Source organism: Bos indicus x Bos taurus, chromosome X (genome assembly GCF_003369695.1).
Source record: "Bos indicus x Bos taurus breed Angus x Brahman F1 hybrid chromosome X, Bos_hybrid_MaternalHap_v2.0, whole genome shotgun sequence".
NCBI classification, from domain to species: Eukaryota; Metazoa; Chordata; class Mammalia; order Artiodactyla; family Bovidae; genus Bos; species Bos indicus x Bos taurus.
Genome location: NC_040105.1, coordinates 98,504,382 through 98,526,819, shown reverse-complemented (window position 1 = coordinate 98,526,819; position 22,438 = coordinate 98,504,382).

Sequence of the window (22,438 nt, the reverse complement as noted above, 5' to 3'; positions counted from 1 at the left end):
CATGCTCTTGCCAAATATAGAGAGCAATCATGAGGAAAGGGATATTTTAATTAAACATCCTTTGAGATGGGCATTTTTTCCTTCTCTTTTTCATGACTCTCTTTTTTAACATGTGTGCTAAGTTGCTTCAGTCGTGTCAGACTCTGTGTGACCCTATGTACTGTACTCCACCAGGCTTCTCTGTCCATGGGGATTCTCCAAGCAAGAACTCTGGAGTGGGTTGCCATGCCCTCCTCCAGGATATCTTCCCAACCCAGAGACTGAACCCATGCCTCTTATGTCTCCTGCATTGGCAGGTGGGTTCTTTACCACTGGAGCCACCTGGGAAGCTATAATTGACATATAACATTGTGCCCAGAGGGATGATAAAGGGAGGGAAGAGGGAGGAGGGTTCAGGATGGGGAACACAAGTATATCCGTGGCGGATTCATTTTGATATATGGCAAAACCAATACAATATTGTAAAGTTAAAATATAAAATAAAATAAAAATTAAAAAAAATAAAGAAAAAAAAATAAAGTGTATACCATATTGATCTGGTGCCTTTATATTACAATGTGATTGCCACTGTAGCTTAGCTAAAGCCTCTATTACTTCATATAATTATCATTTCTTTTAACTGTGGGAAAAACTAATATCTAGTCTCTTAGCGAGTTTAATGTTTATAATACAGTTTTGTTTTCTGTGATCTCTGTACTGTGTATTAGACCTCCAGGGCTAGTTGTAAATATATATCCTTAAACCATGTCTTTCTCAGTCCCCTATCCCCTAACCTTTGGTAAACACTATTCTGTTCTCTGTTTTTTCATTTTGTATTTTAGCTTCCACATATAGGTCATATCATGTAGTATTTATCTTTCTGTGCCTTATTTCACTTAGCATAATGTCCTTGAGGTCCATCCATGTTGTCACAATGGCAGTATTTACTTTTTTTTCCCCCTTGGCTGAATAATATTCTATTGTATGCATACATAACACACTTTCTTTATTGATCCATCCACTGATGGACACTTAGGTTGACTCTCTTAATACTAATTACACAGATTTTCAATATAGCCAACTTGAATCACTAATTCAATCAGTATTCAAATTTTATTGCAAACTAGATTGAGAAGCTCTATACAGTCAACAAAAACAAGACCAGGAGCTGACTATGGCTCAGATCATGAACTCCTTATTGCCAAATTCGGACTTAAATTGAAGAAAGTAAGGAAAACCACTAGACGATTCAGGTATGACCTAAATCAAATCCCTTATGATTATACAGTGGAAGTGAGAAATAGATTTAAGAAACTAGATCTGATAGACTGCCTGATGAACTATGGACAGAGGTTTGTGACATTGTACAGGAGACAGAGATCAAGACCATCCCCATGGAAAAGAAATGCAAAAAAGCAAAATGGCTGTCTGGGGAGGCCTTACAAAAAGCTGTGAAAAGAAGAGAAGTGAAAAGCAAAGGAGAAAAGGAAAGATATAAGCATCTGAATGAAGAGTTCCAAAGAATAGCAAGGAGAGATAAGAAAGTCTTCCTCAGTGACCAATGCAAAGAAATAGAGCAAACAACAAAATGCGAAAGACTAGAGATTTCTTTAAGAAAATTAGAGATACCAAGGGAATATTTCATGCAAAGATGGGCTCGATAAAGGACAGAAATGGTATGGACCTAACAGAAGCAGAAGATATTAAGAAGAGGTGGCAGGAATACACAGAAGAACTGTACAAAAAAGATCTTCACAACCAAAATAATCACGATGGTGTGGTCACTCACCTAGAGCCAGACATCCTGGAATGTGAAGTCAAGTGGGCCTTAGAAAGCATCACTATGAACAAAGCTAGTGGAGGTGATGGAATTCCAGTTGAGCTATTCCAAATCCTGAAAGATGATGCTGCAAACGTGCTGCACTCAATATGCCAGCAAATTTGGAAGACTCAGCAGTGGCCACAGGACTGGAAAAGGTCAGTTTGCATTCCAATCCCAAATAAAGGCAATGCCAAAGAATGCTCAAACTACCGCACAATTGCACTCATCTCACACGCTAGTAAAGTAGTGCTCAAAATTCTCCAAGCCAGGCTTCAGCAATACATGAACCGTGACTTTCCAGATGTTCAAGTTGGTTTTAGAAAAGGCAGAGGAACCAGAGATCAAATTGCCAACATCTACTGGATCATCGAAAAGGCAAGAGCGTTCCATAAAAAAAATCTATTTCTGCTTTATTGACTATGCCAAAGCCTTTGACTGTGTGGATCACAATAAACTGTGGAAAATTCTGAAAGAGATGGGCATACCAGACCACCTGACCTGCCCCTTGAGAAACCTATATGCAGGTCAGGAAACAATAGTTAGAACTGCACATGGAACAAGAGAATGGTTCCAAATAGGAAAAGGAGTACGTCAAGGCTATATATTGTCACCCTGCTTATTCAACTTATATGCAGTGTATATCATGAGAAATGCCGGGCTGGAATTAAGAAAAGCACAAGCTGGAATCAAGATTCCAGGAGAATATATGCTGGGAAAAATATCAATAACCTCAGATATGCAGATGACACCACCCTTATAGCAGAAAGTGAAGAGGAACTAAAAAGCCTCTTGATGAAAGTGAAAGTGGAAAGTGAAAAAGTTGGCTTAAAGCTCAACATTCAGAAAACAAAGATCATGACATCCGGTCCCATCACTTCATGGGAAATAGATGGGGAAACAGTGGAAACAGTGTCAGACTTTATTTTTCTGGGCTCCAAAATCACTGCAGATGGAGACTGCAGCCATGAGATTAAAAGACGCTTACTCCTGGAAGGAAAGTTATGACGAACTTAGATAGCATATTGAAAAGCAGGGACATTACTTTGCCAACAAAGGTCTGTCTAGTCAAGGCTATGGTTTTTCCCAGTGGTCGTGTATGGATGTGAGAGTTGGACTGTGAAGAAAGCTGAGCGCCAAAGAATTGATGCTTTTGAATTGTGGTGTTGGAGAAGACTCTTGAGAGTCCTTTGGACTGCAAGAAGATCCAACCAGTCCATTCTGAAGGAGATAAGCCCTGGGATTTCTTTGGAAGGAATGATGCTAAAGCTGAAACTCCAGTTCTTTGGCCACCTCATGTGAAAAGTTGACTCATTGGGAAAGACTCTGATGCTGCGAGGGATTGGGGGCAGGAGGAGAAGGGGACGACAGAGGATAAGATGGCTGGATGGCATCACTGACTCGAAGGATGTGAGTCTGAGTGAACTCCGGGAGTTGGTGATGGACAGGGAGTCCTGGCGTGCTGTGATTCATGGGGTCACAAAGAGTCGGACAAGACTGAGCAACTGAACTGAACTGAATCTCTCTGTATATACACTGTGATGGCTGAAGTACACAGGGCCTAGTAAACTGTGATAAATGCCTCATTGTTTTCTGCTCTGAGTCTCACAGGCCCAAGTTTATTGTGCTTTCTGGCCTCATTTCACATCTGAATGTTCTGAGGAAGTGTTTGTTTCCAAGCTCATTAATATTTGCTGAATGCACTTCCTTGTGGCTGTAGGACTGATGTCCCTATTTCTTTTGGGGATGTAGCCAGTAACCTCTCTCAGATGTCATCATTTTGCTCCATCCATCTTCAAACCAATAATGGTGCACTGAATCCTTCTCAGGCTTCAAATTATTCTGACTTTCTGTTGCATTTCTTGACTCTAGCTAGACAAAGTGCTTTGTATTGAAAGGTTTATGGGATTGGGCCCACCCAGATAATCCATGATAATCCTATTTTAGTCTATAATATTAATAATTTAAATCTCTTTTGCTATGTACCATAGCACAGTTGCAGATGTTAGGGCATGAACATTTGGGGAAGTGATGAAAAATGAAGCTGGCAAGAGAAGTTGAGGTGTGAAGCATAAATGTCTTGCTAAGAAGTCTACAAGCTATTCTCTAGACTAAGCAGTACTATGTCATTGAAGGATTTTGATCTCTAAGGAAAATTACTTGGAGTACTACGTAGAGGTTAGATTGGGGGAAAACTAGAGGCAGGGATCCAGTTTGAAAATTATTGCATAATTCAGTTAAGACAAGCTGAAGATTTGGACCATTTCTTGTGAGGGGCAAGGGCCTTGTTTACTTTCTACTTGGTACATTTCTCAGTCAAGCTTCAGATCTCACAGTCAATATAATTTCCTTAAAGAAAATTCTTTAAGGACTCCCAGGTGTCCTCTCCATTAATCCTTTACATTATTACTCTCCACTCTTTATGGAAATTACTTATTTAATTATTTAGCTGTCTATCTTTCTTGCTAGGTATCCTTTTTCTGTCTTCCATGCTTCTCTTTTAGGTCTGAGAAAGCAGGTGTTGGTTCTGACCCATTCTCTTCTGATTGGCACTCAGTTTTACATATATATGTGTATGAAGTTATTAACTAACTTGATTTTCAGCTTGAGCATCTGGGTATAGCCTAGAACATGAACAGTGGCAGAAAATATCCTCATGTTATGTTTCATCCTTTCTCCTACTAGATAACATTGGATTTGCCTTAATTTCATTGCCTAAACACCTCTGAACTTTAAACAAACTTTCAAACCATCTGGAAACTACATGTCCCAAGTGATTATATGAACCTCTATGATGTACTTTTTTTCCATCTAGCATATATCTTTTTAATTCAGTTGCCTTTTGACATGGTGTGTGTATATGTGTGTATGTATAAGACCATCATAATTTTTTATGTGAAATGCGAGTTGGTGCACATTAGTGAAGAGTGTAACAGTAGGACTCAACATTTGTATATATTTCTAATGATAACATCTGACTTGGAAAGTTTATCTCATGATGGGAAGGCTTTTATGGTCCTATAAATGTTTAATTTAGTGTAGTTGTTCAGGTGGCATTTTTGAGCTGACATTATTCAGGGAAGGACCTCTCACTTTGTCACTATCAGATATGGGCCTGACCAACTGGCAAAAAGAATAACAATCAAAGAATGTATTGATTTCCTTTAGCAAGTTTTTCTTTTTTTAACTTTTTTAAGTGGTCAACTTTTTATTTTTTTATTTTATTTTTTAATAGTTGGATATATTTTATTTTATTTTATTTTTTTACTTTACAATATTGTATTGGTTTTGCCATACATCAACATGAATCAAGTTTTGACTGAGCGACTTCCCTTTCAATTTTCACTCCCCACTTTCATGCATTGGAGAAGGAAATGGCAACCCACTCCAGTGTTCTTGCCTGGAGAATCCCAGGGACGCGGGAGCCTGGTGGGCTGCCGTCTATGGGGTCACACAGAGTTGGACACGACTGAAGCAACTTAGCAGCAGCAGCAGCAAGTTTAAGACATTGCCATCATTAGTTCTAAGGCTTCAAAACATTTCAGAAGGTTTGGCCTCCTTGAATAAGTTCCCTATAACTCCCTTCAGTTTGTCACCTTACTAACAAAGTTCTGCTTTTATTTTTGAACTGTAAGATTATCTATATAATCTAATATAAATGTTTTATGAAATAGTATTGTCAGTCACTGATGTTTTCTAGAAATGTGCACTGGGTGGTGTAATTAAAGTTTGAAATGTGCTCAACAGAGCTCTGTTTTAATAAGCATTTCAGAAGTTGAATAGACTGAAGTTCAAAGGACAAATGCTTTTTTTAAAAAAAGTTATTCATTTCATTTCCCATGCTTGAAATGATTAGTTTGAAGATTTTATTCAAGCTAAAAAGAATTTCCTTTGTCTTAATTGTTAATACAATTAATTGCAGTGTAATATCTACTGGTTTGAACAATAATACTACACATTAATGAGGTTTATGCTAATTTTTATCCTCAAACATCAATTTTCTAGATAAAAGCAACATAAAAATTTTGCATTTTCCCTTACTTTAAATTCACGCTAATATTTGCTTATTTTGCTTATCATCAATATTAACTAACATATGAATACATTAAAATCAGGTTTTATTGCCTTCATTGGACTTAGTTTATTTCATGATCAACACGGGGACACTGAGCAGTGCAGTAATTTTTGAGCAAGGTCAATGGTATTCCTTCTAGTTTATGGCAGATACTTAGAATATATGCTATGATGAACTATGTGTTTCTTTGGAAATATATATCTCTTAGGTAAAGTTTAAGATAGTCTCAGAAAAACAAGGTGGAGGAAGCCAGCAAAATAGTCCTAGAGTTTGGATAGAAAGGAAATGAGTGAGACGCATTGAAGCTAAGTTTTCCCTGCATTGATTTTTGTATTGAAAAATAGAAAATCTCTCTTTAAAACATGCTAAAAAACCCTCTTGCAAATAAGCTTAAAATTTTAACACAAATAAGTTAAATGCAATCAAGCTGAGACTTGATGAGATGGTACTCAATGGAAAATTGCAATTAAAGGTAATAATCTTTTCAAAAATATATATAATTGGAGAAATAGAATCAGATATTGCAAAAATACAGAGTGGGGGAAAATTATTACTTTAGAGGCAGAAACATGGTGAGGATAAATACCAAAATAATGGTGGGAATCTTATATGAACTGTTTAATCAAATGAAGGGCATGGATGATATTTTCTAATAGTTGTCACACAACTGGCATTGGCAAGAAAAATCTTAAAATGAAACTTTCAAATCCAGGAAATATTCCTAAAGTTTTAGTGTTCTGAAAGTAGAGCGTATGATGAATTCTTGACTTGTCAAACAATTTTACCCCATAGCAATTGAAAAAGCAATGAAGGAAAAGAGTTCTTTGAAATTAGGATCGACAGGAACATGCATTGCATGTAAGGTATTTTGATTTCAGCAAAATGTACAGCAAAAATATTCTGCGATTATTTTTTGAATTAAATACTAAAATATAGATATAATCATCCTGTAAACATGAGTTTACATTCATAACCTGTTGAGTAACTGAACCCAAAGTCTTTTTTATTGAAATATAGTTGATTTGCAATGTTGCATTAAATTCTGTTGTACAGCAAAGTGTTTCAGTTATACATACATATGTATATATATATTGTTTTTAATATCCTTTTCCATTATGCTTCATCACAGGATATTGAATATAGTTCTCTGTGCTATACAGTAGGACCTTACTGTTTGTCCATTCTATATATGATAGTTTGTATCTGCTCACTCCAAAATCTATCCTTCTCCCACCCTCCCTGAACTCAAAGTCTTGACTGGTGAGTCTTTGTTAACCTGAAGAAAGGTTTAAAGTGCCTTGCCACATACTCTGCATTTGTTTCTGTCCCTTTCAAAATATTGAGCTGTTAATGATGTTATAATAGTCTTACTTGTAGAGTTTGCTGATGACTCAGTTCTGAGATGGATAATAGGTAAGAGGGAGCAAAAACTCAAAATTCAAACTTATTTATAAGCTGGGAGAATGCCCCTGAAGCAATGAGAAGAAATTTAATGAGGGTAATTTTGAAGTTCTCTATATTAATTTAAAAATAAAAACATTTGTAAAATTTCTACTCTACAATTCATAACAGGGAATGGCTTAGTATCATAGCATTATTATTAAAAAGAGTGTAGGCTTTGTATTATACTGCCAACTCTACAAGTTTCAACGATATGGCTGCTAGAAAAGCAAATGATAATCTCGGGTTGCATTAAAAGAAGCACGGAGTATAGGGAAAGGGAGTCAGATCATTCCTAAAGCACTATGGTAAGTTTTGTGTGTCTTTTATTTTTCTTGATGAACTACTCCTGTCCAGAGGGCAAGGCCTTAATGTCACGTGAGAAATGATGGAAGAAAATAGGGCCGTATACTCTAGAAGAGAAGAAACTTATATAGGATACAATATCTGCCATTATTTATTTTATGAACTATCTCATGGAAAAAGGATTCAACTTCCTCTGTAACTTTAGTACCTAGCACAGCCTAGTATATAATACATACTAAAAAAAAAATTTTTGTTAAAATAATTTCATTGAACAATTCTTTGATGAACGTATCATGTGTGCCAGGTATTATTTTAATTGCTGAGAATAAAACATTGAACAAAGTAAACATAGTGCCTGCCTTGTGGAACTTGCATTTCAGTGGGAGGAGCGATAATGAACTGAACAGCTAGATAATGCCAGCTAGAGAGGCAATGGAGGGTATAGTGGTTAAAAAGCAGACTCTAGAATTAGACTGGCTTCAAATCCTTACCCACTTACTGGCTCTATGACATATAAGTTAGTTATTCTTTTTGTGCTTCAGTTTTCTCATATGTAAAATGGGAATATTTTTATTTTAAAATTTATTTTATTGAAGAATAGTTGATTTACAATGTTATGTGAATTTCTGCTGTACAAAAAAGTGATTCAGTTATACATACATTCTTTTTCACATTCTTTCCCATTATGGTTCATTTTTACAGGATATTAAATATGGTTCCTTGTGCTATACAGTAGGACCTTGCAGTTTATCCATTCTATTATACTAGTTTGCATCTGTTAACCCTAAGCTCCTACTCCATCCTTCCGCTACCTCTCTCCTCCTTGGCAACAAGTCTGTTTCCTATATCTGAGAGTTTGTTTCTAATTCTTGGTTCAGTTTATTTGTGCCATATTTTAGTTTACAAATATAAGTGATATGGTATATGTCTTTCTCTGTCTGACTTACTTCACTTAGTATGATAATCTCTAGGTCCATCCATGTTGCTGCAAATGGCACTATTTCATTATTTTTGTGGCTGAGTAATATTCCATTGTACATACATACCACATCTTGTTTATCCATTTCTCTGCCAATGGACATTTAGGTTACTTTCATGTCTTGGCTATTGAAGATAGTGCTGTTATGAACATATGGGTGCTTGTATATTTTTGAATTAGTTTTGTCCAGACATATGCCTAGAAGGTAAAATGGGCATATTAATAGTTCCTACATCAAAGAGTTTTGTAAGGCTGAATGAGTCATCTCATGTAAAGTTCTGTAGATAATGCCTGTCATATAATAAATATCCAATGAGTAATAGCCATTATTGTTATAGTAGTAAGTGTTCCAAGGGAATATAAAGCAGGTAGGGTGACAGATGAACAAAGGTAAAAATGAACATCAGTCCAGAGAGTGATATGTAGAAAGTACAAGAAGGCAGATATTAATTGTGATGTGTTCTAGCTGGACACTTTTCCACATGCTCATCTGACCCCTCTGTCTTCTTCTTCCTGGATGATCTCTGTTTAACTTTTGAAACTTATCTTAGTACCTCACCCACCTGAAAGGCTGAACAGATCCTCTTTGCTACTACAGTTGGCTGTCCTCTTCTCTGCATTACTTCTATTTTTTAAATTTATTGCAATATACTATATTCACATGTATGAGAATGTCTAAGGCATGATGATTAAGATCTCAGGTTTTGAAGTCAGGTAGACTGACTTTGATTTACCAGTCTGTCACTTACTTGCTGTTTTACCTTGAATAATCACAGATTCTCTGCAGTCTTTAGTTTCTTCATTTGTAAATTGGAGATAAATAATACATACTCTGTAAGGGATTTCTGGATTTCCCTGGTGGTAAAGAATCCACCTGCTAATGCAGGGGAAGCAGGTTTGATCCCTGGGTCGGAAAGATTCCCTGGAGAAGGGAATGGCAACCCACTGCAGTATTCTTTCCTGGAAAATCCCATGGAGAGAGGAATCTGGCAGGCTACAGTCCACGGGATCGGGGTTGCAAATGAGCACACAACTTAGCAACCGAACAGTAACAACAAGGGATTTTAAAAAATTAAACAAGAAAATGTATGTCAGAAGCAGTATAAGATTTCAATCCCAGTTCTATCACATAATTATGTGAATTTGGGCAAACTATTTGGCATCTCAGAGCTTCATTTTCCCAATCTGCAAAGGAGAACAACAGGACCTTTTTTGATGGCTCTAACTGTGAGAATTAGAAATAATGTATATAAACTGCCTGGAACATAGTAGGCTTTCTATATATGGTTGCTAAACTGAATTTGGTTAGCAATTAAAGTTTTTAAAAAGTGAAGTGTTTTACCTTTTGATGCCGTAAGCTCCTTGCTATTGGGTGTGTTTATAGTAGATGGCAATATACCAGAGGCATTATAGAAGGGATTCCTGCAATAGCATAGAGGACGGATGACAAAGTCAAGGCTTCCCAAACTTTTATCCATGAACCCCTGCACCATGCCCATCAAGTCTAATTTAATAGGTCTGAGAGGATAACCCCCAATCTAGGTGACCACTATATTGCCTCCAACTCAAAGTTTAATGATTCTGTAAATCAGAGTTCATTTCATAAGCCATACACTTGGTTAATTCCATTAAAGGGCTCCCATCTGCATCCTCTTTACCCTGGCTTCCATTGTTTGCACCCACACATATTATTAAATGGTTTCTTAAGTATAAAAAATCTAAGAAAAGTGATTTTGATTCATCTTCATTTATTTATTTGTCCATTAAGTTTAAGTAGAGTCAAGCTATTAAGATACTTATAATTTCTTACTATGTCAGAGAATTAGTTGGCCTTAGTTTAAATTTCTCCTGATTAAATATGCTTTTTTTTTTTTTTTTTACTTAATGTTATGTTGAAATTATCACAGTTTTTCTGTGGCATCTTATAAAGTCTGAAGTTGCAGAATTAGAAGTTGTCAAAGTAAACCATGACACAGCAAGTTTAGAAGGTAAGAACATATATATCACATAATTTTGGGCAAGAACCCTTTTCCTGCCATGTGTCAATTGCCCTACCAACAAAATTAAAAGAAGAAAACATGAATAACTTATTACTTGTACAGCATTTTAAATGAGTGCTATCACTTACTTTGTGGTTTTCAATAATTTTGACATTCTATATTTTTTTCTGAATTATATTTGTCATCTGGATTCATTTACAGTTTTAAAGATTTATATATATGTTTCATTTTTACAGGGCTTAAATAACAAGGAAGTTTAATGCATAGTAGCAATTTACTTGTGCTTGGGACTTGATGTGAGATGAGTGCAATTGTGTGGCATTATTTGGCATTGCCTTTCTTTGGGATTGAAATGAAAACTGACCTTTTCCAAGCCTGTGGCCAGTGCTGAGTTTTCCAAATTTCCAGATGTTCAAGCTGGTTTTAGAAAAAGCAGAGGAACCACAGATCAAATTGCTAACATCCACTGGATCATGGAAAAAGCAAGAGAGTGCCAGAAAAACATCTATTTTTGTTTTATTGACTATGCCAAACCCTTTAATTGTGTGGATCACCACAAACTGTGGAAAATTCTTGAAGAGATGGGAATACCAGACCACCTGACCTGCCTCTTGAGAAATCTGTATGCAGGTCAGGAAGCAACAATTAGAACTGGACATGGAACAACAGACTGGTGGTTCCAAATTGGGAAAGGAGTACGGCAAGGCTGTATATTGTCGCCCTGCTTGTTTAACTTATATGCAGAGTACATCGTGAGCAACACTGGGCTGGAAGAAGCACAAGCTGGAATCAAGATTGCCAGGAGAAATATCAATAACCTCAGATATGCAGATGACACCACCCTTATGACAGAAAGTGAAGAAGAACTAAAGAACCTCTTGATGAAAGTGAAAGAGGAGAGTGAAAAAGTTGGCTTAAAGCTCAACATTCAAAAAACTAAGATCGTGGCATCTGGTCCCATCACTTCATGGCAAATAGATGGGGAAACAGTGGAAACAGTGAGAGATTTTATCTTGGGGGGCTCCAAAATCACTGCAGATGGTGATTCCAGTCATGAAATTAAAAGATGCACACTCCTTGGAATAAAACTTATGACCAACCTAGACAGCATATTAAAAAGCAGAGACATTACTTTGTCAACAAAGATCTGTCTAGTCAAGGCTATGGTTTTTCCAGTAGTCATGTATGGATGTGAGAGTTGGACTATAAAGAAAGCTGAGCACCAAAGAATTGATGCTTTTGAACTGTGGTGTTGGAGAAGACTCTTGAGAGTCCCTTGGACTGCAAGGAGATCCAACCAGTCCATCCTATGGTAGATCAGTCCTGGGTGTTCATTGGAAGGACTGATGTTGAAGCTGAAACTCCAATATTTTGGCCACTTGATGCGAAGAGCTGACTCATTGGAAAAGACCCTGATGCTGGGAAAGATTGAAGGCGGGAGGAGAAGGGGACAACAGAGGATGAGATGGTTGGATGACATCACTGACTCAATGGACAGGGAGGCCTGGCATGCTGCAGTCCATGGGGTTGCAAAGGGTCGGACATGACTGAGTGACTGAACTGAACTGGAACTTGATGTATAAAAGACACATGAAAGAAATATGATGTACAGAACAGTCTTTTGGACTCTGTGGGAGAGGGAGAGGGTGGGATGATTTGGGAGAATGGCATTGAAACATGTATAATATCATATATGAAACGAGTCACCAGTCCAGGTTCAATGCATGATACTGGATGCTTGGGGCTGGTGCACTGGGACGACCCAGAGGGATGGTATAGGGATGGAGGAGGGTTCAGGATGGGGAACACATGTATACCTGTGGTGGATTCATTTTGATATATGCCAAAACCAATACAATATTGTAAAGTTAAAAAATAAAAAAAATAATAAAAAAAGAAATACACTTTGGGAATCTGGAAAAAGGAGAGGGAAGTGGACCATGATAGAATTATTCTGGGAAAAGAAATTCTCTATCCATCAGCATGGAAATTCTCATTTAGAATATTGAGGTGGTTAGCTAAGGTTTTGAACTCTTCTCCTTGAGAAAGTACTTTATTTTTTTTTTTTAGTTTTATTTTATTTTTAAACTTTACAATATTGTATTAGTTTTGCCAAACATCGAAATGAATCTGCCACAGGTATACATGTGCTCCCCATCCTGAACCCTCCTCCCTCCTCCCTCCCCATACCATCCCTCTGGGTCGTCCCAGTGCACCATTCCCAAGCATCCAGTATCATGCATCGAACCTGGACTGTGCTTTAGAAATACATCCTGATTCTTAGGTATTTGGGATAACATGGCTTCTTACAGCTTTTTATCTTTTCCTTTCAACATGGGCATATATACACCAATTATGATAATGCAGATCTTATCAGGTCTTAGTCTATTTTGAAGGATTTCAAAGCATGCTTATGAAAAACATTTATTTATATTCCCTTTAAGAATCTTAGTAAAAAAGTACTTAAGAAATACTTGGGTTTTAAAAAGAGTTATAAGCATACTGCTTTTTATTATAACACACATATCCTAGCACCTTTTTAGAACTCTCCCAACTCTTATTTCTTTCCACTTTAAGTTTTAGTATTTCTTTGTCCTATAGGAAAGACACTCTTGGTCAAATTCTGACAAGTCTCTCTGTCTTCTCATTTTTTCTGCATTATTTAGTTGCAGAGGGCAGATAAAATTCAACAAGGTTAAGAGGGATAATCGTTTGCTAAAAGTAACTAATTCTGCAGCATTTCCCATTAAGCTAAGAATTGAGTGAAACAGTAAATCAGAAATTTTCTACACTGTGGAAGAGGCACTTAATTTTAACTGAATGTCAAATCGTTAAAGGTAACAAAGATGGAGTATATGCAGAAGCACTTGCAAAAGAGTTATGATTCTATTCTAATTATACCAATTTATTTTTTTAATGAAAGTATTCTCCTGTAATTATTTTGATAAATTCTCTTCAAAACCTCCTCCTTTTCTGCTCTGCAGTTAGTATCCCACTGGTAGCTAGTGTAGACAGTTGCCAGAATTATCTTTATATTCATTTAATAAAAAGATTTTGCAAGTGACTACATAAAGGATGATGAGCGTATCCCCAGATCTCTTGAGGAGTTAGGCTAGTTGCTTGCCTTTAAAGTTATTTGACCAATACGACGTTGCAAAGGGAGCACCCACAGAATTTTCCGCATATCCGACAGCCTTCTAACTTGTTCTTTGCTGCTGGATTTCAATTGCCTACACTTATACCCCTGCCCTTTGAGTTAGTTTGTTGAAGCCTAGTTTTAAAGAGTAGCCTGCTGCTGCTGCTGCTAAGTTGCTTCAGTCGTGTCCAACTTTGTGCGACCCCATAGACGGTAGCCCACCAGGCTCCCCCGTCTCTGGGATTCTCCAGGCAAGAACACTGGAGTGGGTTGCCATTTCCTTCTCCAACGCATGAAAGTGAAAACTGAAAGTGAAGTCGCTCAGTCATGTCCGACTCTTAGCGACCCCATGGACTGCAGCCTACCAGGCTCCTCCTTCCATGAGAGTTTCCAGGCAAGAGTACTGGAGTGGGTTGCCATTTCCTTCTCTACTTAGGTGAAAGTCATCATGGTACTTAAAGTTGTGTTTTCTAAGGATAAAAAGTTATTTGTTTATGGATTTAAGTGTTTCTGAAACTCATATGACTTGTGGCAATTTAAGAGACTAAAAGGTAACTGTTCTGTCCCCCCCCCAAAAAAGTGTCACTTTGAATCAATACAGCACTTTTGCTTAGTGTCTTGCTCAGAGCTCTCCAAAACCACTTAGATAGTAGAATCCAGATTCATATTTTGCTATCATATCCATAAAATAATAAGGGGGCATTTTCGTCTGAATTTTTGCTGAAATCAAAATACATTACATGTGAGCAATGCATGTTCTTGACAATCCTAGTTTTCCAGAAGCCTTTTCCTTCATAGCTTCTTTGAGTGCCTCTGAGGTTAATTCTTAGGGCTTCCAAGATAGCTCAGGGGTAAAGAATCTGCCTGCCGATGTTGAAGATACAGGTTCAATCCCTGGGTGGGGAAGATCCCCTGGAGGAGGGCATGGCAACCCACTCCAGTATTCTTGCCTAGAGAATCTCATGGAGAGAAGAGCCTGGTGGGCTATAGTCCATGGGGTCACAGAGAGTCAGAGGCAACTGAGTGCATGTGCGAAGTTAGTTGTTAAAGCAAGTCAAGAATTTACCATATACTTTGCTTTTGAGGTGGATGAAACTGGAGCCTATTATACAGAGTGAAGTAAGCCAGAAAGAAAAACACCAGTACAGTATACTAACAGACATATATGGAATTTAGAAAGATGGTAATGACAACCCTGTATGCGAGACAGCAAAAGAGACACAGATGTATAGAAAAATCTTTTGGACTCTGTGGGAGAGGGAGGGGGGATGATTTGGGAGAATGGCATTAAAACATGTATAATATCATATAAGAAATGAATCGCCAGTCCAGGTTTGATGCAGGATACAGGAAGCTTGGGGCTGGTGCACTGGGATGACCCAGAGGAATGGTATGGGGAGGGAGGTGGGAGGGGGCTTTTAGGATTGGGAACATGTGTACACCCATGGCGGATGCATGTTAATGTATGGCAAAACCAATACAATATTGTAAAGTAAAATATAATAATAAAAAAATAAAAATAAATAAAAAATAAAACATGGGGACTTGAGGCATATTTCTTCAATTATAGTCTTCCTGAAGGTTTTGTTTTTTGGGCCAACGTGTCAGCCATATGATAATAATTAGGAAGTGTTGTACACATATCCTCCATGTTGTACATATCCTCTGTGTTGTACATATCCCATGTCATGGGACTCTCAAAATCATATTTTGTTATTTCTCAACATGCTTTTCCTCTAGATTCATGATTATTTTTCCCACTACGTTTCTTTGCAACATCTAATGCTCTTTCTCCTGTAAAGTCTGTTTAGAAATGGGCTATTACATTTCATCGCAATTTTTACTGTGCAGGGCTTCTCTGGTGGCTCAGATGGTAAAGGATCTGCCTACAATGCAGGAGACCTGGCTTTGATCCCTGGATCTGATCCCTGGATTGGGAAGGTCCCCTGGAGAAGGAAATGGTAACCCACTCCAGTATTCTTGCCTGGAGAATTCCATGGACAGATGAGCCTGGCAGACTACAGTCCATGGGGTGCAAAGAGTTGGACGTGATTGAGCAACTCACACTTACACTTTTACCATCCTATCCAGCCTCGGGAACACTTACTCAATTCTATTTAACCTCTTTCTGTGAGAATTTGAAGCTGCTTTCACTTATGGCCCATAGTCTCACCACTGGTATAAGACACTATGGCTCCCAAATATCTTCCATATTATTTGTTCATAAGAATGACTGAGATCTTTTCCCAAGTACTTTCCTTGCTTTGTCCTAGGCACTATCATACATTGGATTTTCTCATTCTTTGTATAGTTTCATTTTAAAGCCTTCTTAGTAAGATAGGAAAACCTCCCTACAAATGTTTCCACCCAGGTTTTCCTGAGATAAATGCTATTGCTTATATGCTCAAGAAAATACCATTCTTGTCACTGATGCTTCTCTTTTTTCCCTCTATGCTTTCTATAAGGTTTCACCCTCTTTAATTATCTGTGGCACGGGGAGGTATTTCTTAAGCCCTTTCTCCATCTCCTTCAGGAGATCACATTACATACATACATTGGTAATTGGTGGACTCCATAGTCAGAAATACAGACTTAAAACATGCTCCACAGGTCAATGAAACACCAATACACTCAGCATTCTTATCTTCTGGGCTTCAAGTTGAACTATTCTTCTTTATGGTTTCCTTCGGGGGTACTCACCCTTGTGTAAATTGCTCATAAAAACTGCTGTAACAATTGTGCAAATTATCATGCCTATTTGGCAGCTAGGTCCTTGACAATGAATGCTACTTTTGGGGTAAATATTATATGATTTTCCAGCTTCATTCACATTTTCTACCTCAATCCTTTATGACAACCTGAAAGTTTCAATATTCCATCTTAGGTCATGGAATCACAGAGTTGGAAGGTATTTGTGTAGCTCATTCAGTTATCACTTTTGCTTCAAAAAAAGGGGGATGGCAACAATTACCAAATACAGCATTTTATTGTATCTACCTACTGATTTGATTGAAAGGGATTTTTGCCTAGCAGTATTTAAGATGATGCCAAAGTGGGAGATGTTTGTATTAGAGATGATTTGCATCATGTATTTATTCTTTCCATATTCAGCAAGTATTTATTGAGTACCCTGTACAATAGAAGCATTGCAAAGGGTGCAGGAATACCGTGATGAACAAGGCAGACATGATCTCTGCTGTCACAGAGATCCAGACTGTTAGAGTTACACATACTCATCAAACACTCATAGTTATTTTAGATTAATATAAATGTTAGCAGATTCATACTAAAAGCAGTTGAGGATGGAAAGGGAAAATTCTACCCTTTTCATCTTCAATACTCCAAGTACTGGACTGACTAGATTTCCGGACTTTGGGAAACTGCATGGCAACAATAGTATCCAGGTACTTGAAGGTCATTAAAGCTTTACATAATAACAATCTTTTATTGGAGAATAAGAGGAATGACTATTTTCTTAAAGAATGCCACCTATGCATTTTAGTAAAAGCAGTAGATTCAATGTAACTGAATATTTGTAAATGCCTCACCTCTTCTCAAGGTCTTAAGGTCCTTACAAGCAGTGCCATGACTCTTTTGGCTCCCAGTTTGCAATACAGTTCCTTGTGCCATGTAGACACACAATGCATCACTGGTGGATTAAAATAAAAGAATATTGAATGACAGGAGAAGCGAAAAAAGTTCTCAAGGCTACCTTGAACACAAGAAAGGAGATCTGAGAATCATTATGGACATTTTAAGCTAATGCAAAGAAGCTTTTTCTTGGGCTGATGAACATATAAACAGCATACTATTTTTATTGGAAGAGGTATGTGTGTGTGTTTGTGTTCATGCACATGGTTAGTAGAATCTCTTTATTTTTCTGTAAAGCTGCCAGCTTTGAATTTTGCCAATATTGGTAATGGTTCTCACACAGCTGTATCTGCTTTTTATTTGCAAGGCATACAGGAAAAACAACAGCAATAGGAAATTTTGTTTTGAAACCTAAATGGAAGAGGTGCTTATTACTAAGGTGTCTTTTTTTAATGAATAAGAAGTTAAGCATGCTCATTCTACCAAAAGACAAACAATTTTAGTCACACTGTGGCCACATTATGTATGCACATCAACATTTATATTGGGAACAACAGCAACAGCTCTTGTAATTTTTTTTTTTTTTTTTTACTTTTTCCACACTCGTGATGTCCAAATCAAAGTTTGAAGAATGGAGAGGGAAACTGGTCACTAAACAGGGGCTATTGGCTCCAAAGTTTGACGCAACTCTTTAGGTATTTGAGATGTTTCAGGCTCTCTACTGACATCTCACAACGCTTGGAATTTAACAACACATGCCCATGTACACATACACACACACACATGGACACATACAGAAAATGGTCTAGGGGAGAATTTCCATGGAGGCAGGTTGTTGTTGTTGTTGTTGTTGTTTGAGGTTTTCTCCACAGTGTTATTGACACATAACTGACATACATCACTGTATAGGTTTAAGGTAGCACCATGATGGTTTGATTTACATATATTGTGAAATGATTACCACCATAAGTTTAGTTAACATCCCTCATCTCATATAGTTGCAACAAAAAGAAAATAAAAGTCTCCTTGTGATGAAAACTCTTAGGATCTACTCTTTCAACAACTTTCATATATATCATACAGCAGTGATAACTGTACTTATGTTGTATGTTTCACCCTTAGTACTGATTTACTTATAACTGGAAGTTTGTACCATTTGACTCAGTTCAGTTCAGTCACTCAGTCATGTCTGACTCCTTGCAACCCGATGGGCTGCATTTTCGCTACTTGACTACCTTTATCCAATTTCTCTGCCTCCCCCCCTCAACTTTAGTAACTACACATCTGATTTTTTTCCTATAAATTTGGTGTTTGTGTGTGTGTTTTAATTCCATATACAAGGGAGATTATACAATATTGTTTTTCTATGTCTGACTTATTTTATTAGCAAAATGTCCTCAAGGGTCATTTATGTTGTCACAGATGGTAGCATTTCCTCATTTTTATGGCTAAATAATATTCCATTATATATCTATATATACATATATCTCTATATATCACCTTTTCTTTATCTATTCATCCATCAGTGAACATTTAAGTTTTCAGCTATTGTAAATAATGCTGCTATGAGCACAAGGGCAGAAATACATTTTTGGGTTAGTATTTCTGTTTCCTTTGGATGTATTTCCAGAAGTGGGATTTCTGAATCACAGGGTAGTTCTATTATAAATTTAGTGAGGAAATTTCATTGTTTTCCATACCGGCTATACCAATTTGCAATGTCAGCAACTGCACAAGAGTTCTTTTTCCTCCACATCCACACCAGCATTTGTTATCTCTTATTTATTAGTATCAGTAGATGTCTCGTCCATTCAGTCATGTTGTCTCATTTGCTGCACCAACGAAAAGAACCAAGTTGAGGTTGATGATCCTTCCGGATATGGGTTCTGCTTTATCTTCCTCTGATATAAAGAAAGATTGCTTATATAGAGAACAAACTAGAAGGCTGGGGGAGAGGGGAGGACTTTGCAGGGTACCAGTCTGGAATTCTGGTAAAATCCCCTCTACTCTGACTCAGGAAAAACCAATTCTCCAAAATATGTTATAAATAGTTGCTAACTTGTCAATGCATTTGCTAAACTAGAGGTTTCCAGCTCTGCAACTTTATTTTCAAAGTACTCAAGAGGCTCCCCCAGCACCATGGCTCCTGTATATGGCACAGTGTAGGGCAGCATATGGATCCTCCTGTTTTTTTCTCAGTGGAAGGAGTTTCCAGGAAAAGTAAGAAGGAAAAAAAAAATTTCTTATGCCAAATGGCCTTCCCTTTATTCTCCTTGGTAACAACAAGAAATTAGATGCAGATTTGTAGGGGGAAAGGCCATCCAAGTCTGCACCTGCAACAGAAATGTGATTTCTTTGCTTTCCAATAGATTTTACTCCTTTTGAGCTGATACTATTTGTGACCCTGCTGGATTTGGAACTCTTACACAAAAGCAACAACAACAGTAAGCCCAAAAGCTCTCCCTCAATTCACTGTAAAACCAGGCATAGGAATAAGCTTTACCAGTGAGAAATGCAGTTACGAGTCTATGCTAAGGTGTTCCCACACAGCTTTGAAGCCTTTCACCATAAATCACATTCATAAGTTTCATGTCTGTCTGCAGCATGCATATGGAGTTGCTCCACTACCGTTGGACTTGGAATAAAAATCTGTTCTTGTGGAGATGATCATAGTACACAAAGGTTTTTCTGCCACCAACAGGAAAGTAACCATGCTAAAAGCACATGAGCTGTCAAACTGGTGAACTTGCCATGACCTGGAACATCAGAAATACACTGTCTACAGTGAGAAAAAGAGCATTTTGAATTGTGCTTCTTTTCTATTATAGGCAACATTGCATAGTGTTCGAAGAGTGAGACTACAAGAAACACTTTTGAAATGAGACCAGATAATCTCTAATGTCTCTTTCAGCTTCAAAATTATCTAAGCCAAGAAGAGTGACAAGCTCAAAGGCTGTCTGGTGCCAGGGGCATGATACAGCCAGCTGGAGGGCAATAGAAAGAGGTACTACTTGAGGAATATTGGAGAGTGTTCCCCACCAAAAATGATTCATATTAAAACATAATAAAACATATATGTTGTGAGCTAGTATGAACTGCATTAGTTATCCTAACTGGTGGTGGTTTAGTCACTAAGTCATGTCTGACTCTTGTGACCCCATGGACTGTCCATGGCTCCTCTGTCCATGGTATTCTCCAGGCAAGAATACTGGAGTGGGTTGCCATTTCCTACTCCAGGGGAATCTTCCCAACCCAGGGATCAAACCCAGATCTCGTGCATTGGAGGCAGATTCTTTACCAAAAGAGCTATGAGGGAAACCCAGTTATCCTAATTGGTTCTGTAATATTCTGAAATGAAATTCCATTTTATAAAAAAAAAAAAAAAATCCCATAATGAAACAAAATGAAACTCTCTGCTACCCCCTCCAAAAACAAAAAATCTCCAAGCAAAATTCAACCCTTGGACTACTACTAATTTCTGATTCCTCTTCAAAATCTCACTCTATTTTTTTTGGTCAAAATTCAGGTGAGACTTCAAAATGAAAAGCTCACTGTTTTATCAGTGAGAACTATTTGATTTTCTCATTTTTTTCCTTAGAAATATATATATATATATATATATACACACACACATATACATATACATATATATAATATGTATACTACATGTTACATTATAAAATATATATTATCTGTTACATTATATATTATATGTATGCTAGGATTATATTTTATATTGAAAAGTGAAAAAGTGAAAGTGTTAGTCATTCAGTTGTATCCAACTTTTTGCAACCCCATGGACTATAGCCTGCCAGGTTCTTCTGTCCATGGGATTCTCCAGGCAAGAATACTGGAGTACATTGCCATTTCCTTCTCCAGATAATCTTCCCAACCCAGGGGTTGAACCCACATCTCCTGCTTGGCAGGCAGATTCTTTACCATCTGAGCCACTAGGGAAGCTTATAGTTATATAAATATTAAAATTGACATAACTCTTTCAAAGGAACATTTGGGAGTTTCTCATATTTATTTCTATGTAGTTATAGATTTTTCAGTTTTGTCAAGGTACTTGTTTTCAGTGACTGGTTGGATTTTCCTTTATATATCCTCATCCTGGATCAGATGGTTATGATGAAGGTTCACCAAGAAACACAGGACAATTAGGGAGTGAGAGCTGAGGGAGGCAGCAGAATGACAGGTGGATTACATGATGGAAAGCAGAGAGCTAGGCATCAATGGAAGGCAGTGGAGAGGGTGGTCTGCGGCAGTCACTGAGAAATTCCACTTTCTAGGAGGGAAAAGGATACAGATTAAGGAATTCAGTTGACTTCACCTGCCCTTTGGCCTTCTCTTTCCTTCTCCATGAGCTACTTACTTCTTACCTGCAGCAAGAAGAGGAAGTCGCTGCAAGGAGTTCTCCAGAGTCTCACTACGGATTTTCCATTTCTTGTAATGCTTTTAAATTAAGGCAAGAATTTATTCTGCATGATGCCTGAACTCCTCTCTTTACTCAAAGAGATGGTCTGTTAAGAACAGTTTGGGCACAGTGGGAGGAAGTTGGACTGTGGCTCCCTAGGTTCACCATTAATGGATAAATTGAATGCTTCCATGTGGGGTGAGTAAGATGGGGAGTATGTGGCATCTTTTGTTAGAAATACATTTAAATGAAAGATATTCAAATGACTGGGTTTCTCTTCTTTGTGTGCACACTGAGTGGCAAGTGTTCCATAGAGTTTCAGGTCCCTCCAGAGTAATGTGCAATTGTGTGTGACTCACGTACTTCTCTATCATCTCTTTCTGATGTATGCAGCCAAAGGGGACTCTAAGGGGGGGACTGAAGAAGATGGTGAACAGCAAGGAGGACGATTTCCACTGTCCAGACACACGAGAAAGAGTGAAGGCAAAGGTCATTGACAGAGCACTCGCACTGAATTAGAAGTCACTTGTTAGGCCATCAAGGAACCTCTGCCACCAAGTTTCTATAAAGGACTGAAGAGAAGCTTTGTGAATTTACACAGTATTTTTATGCATGGTTTATCTTGCTGTCAGACAGCATTTTTTTCAACATAAAAATTCAATCCTAAGAAGCTTCAAAGCTCCAACCTCCCAGCTA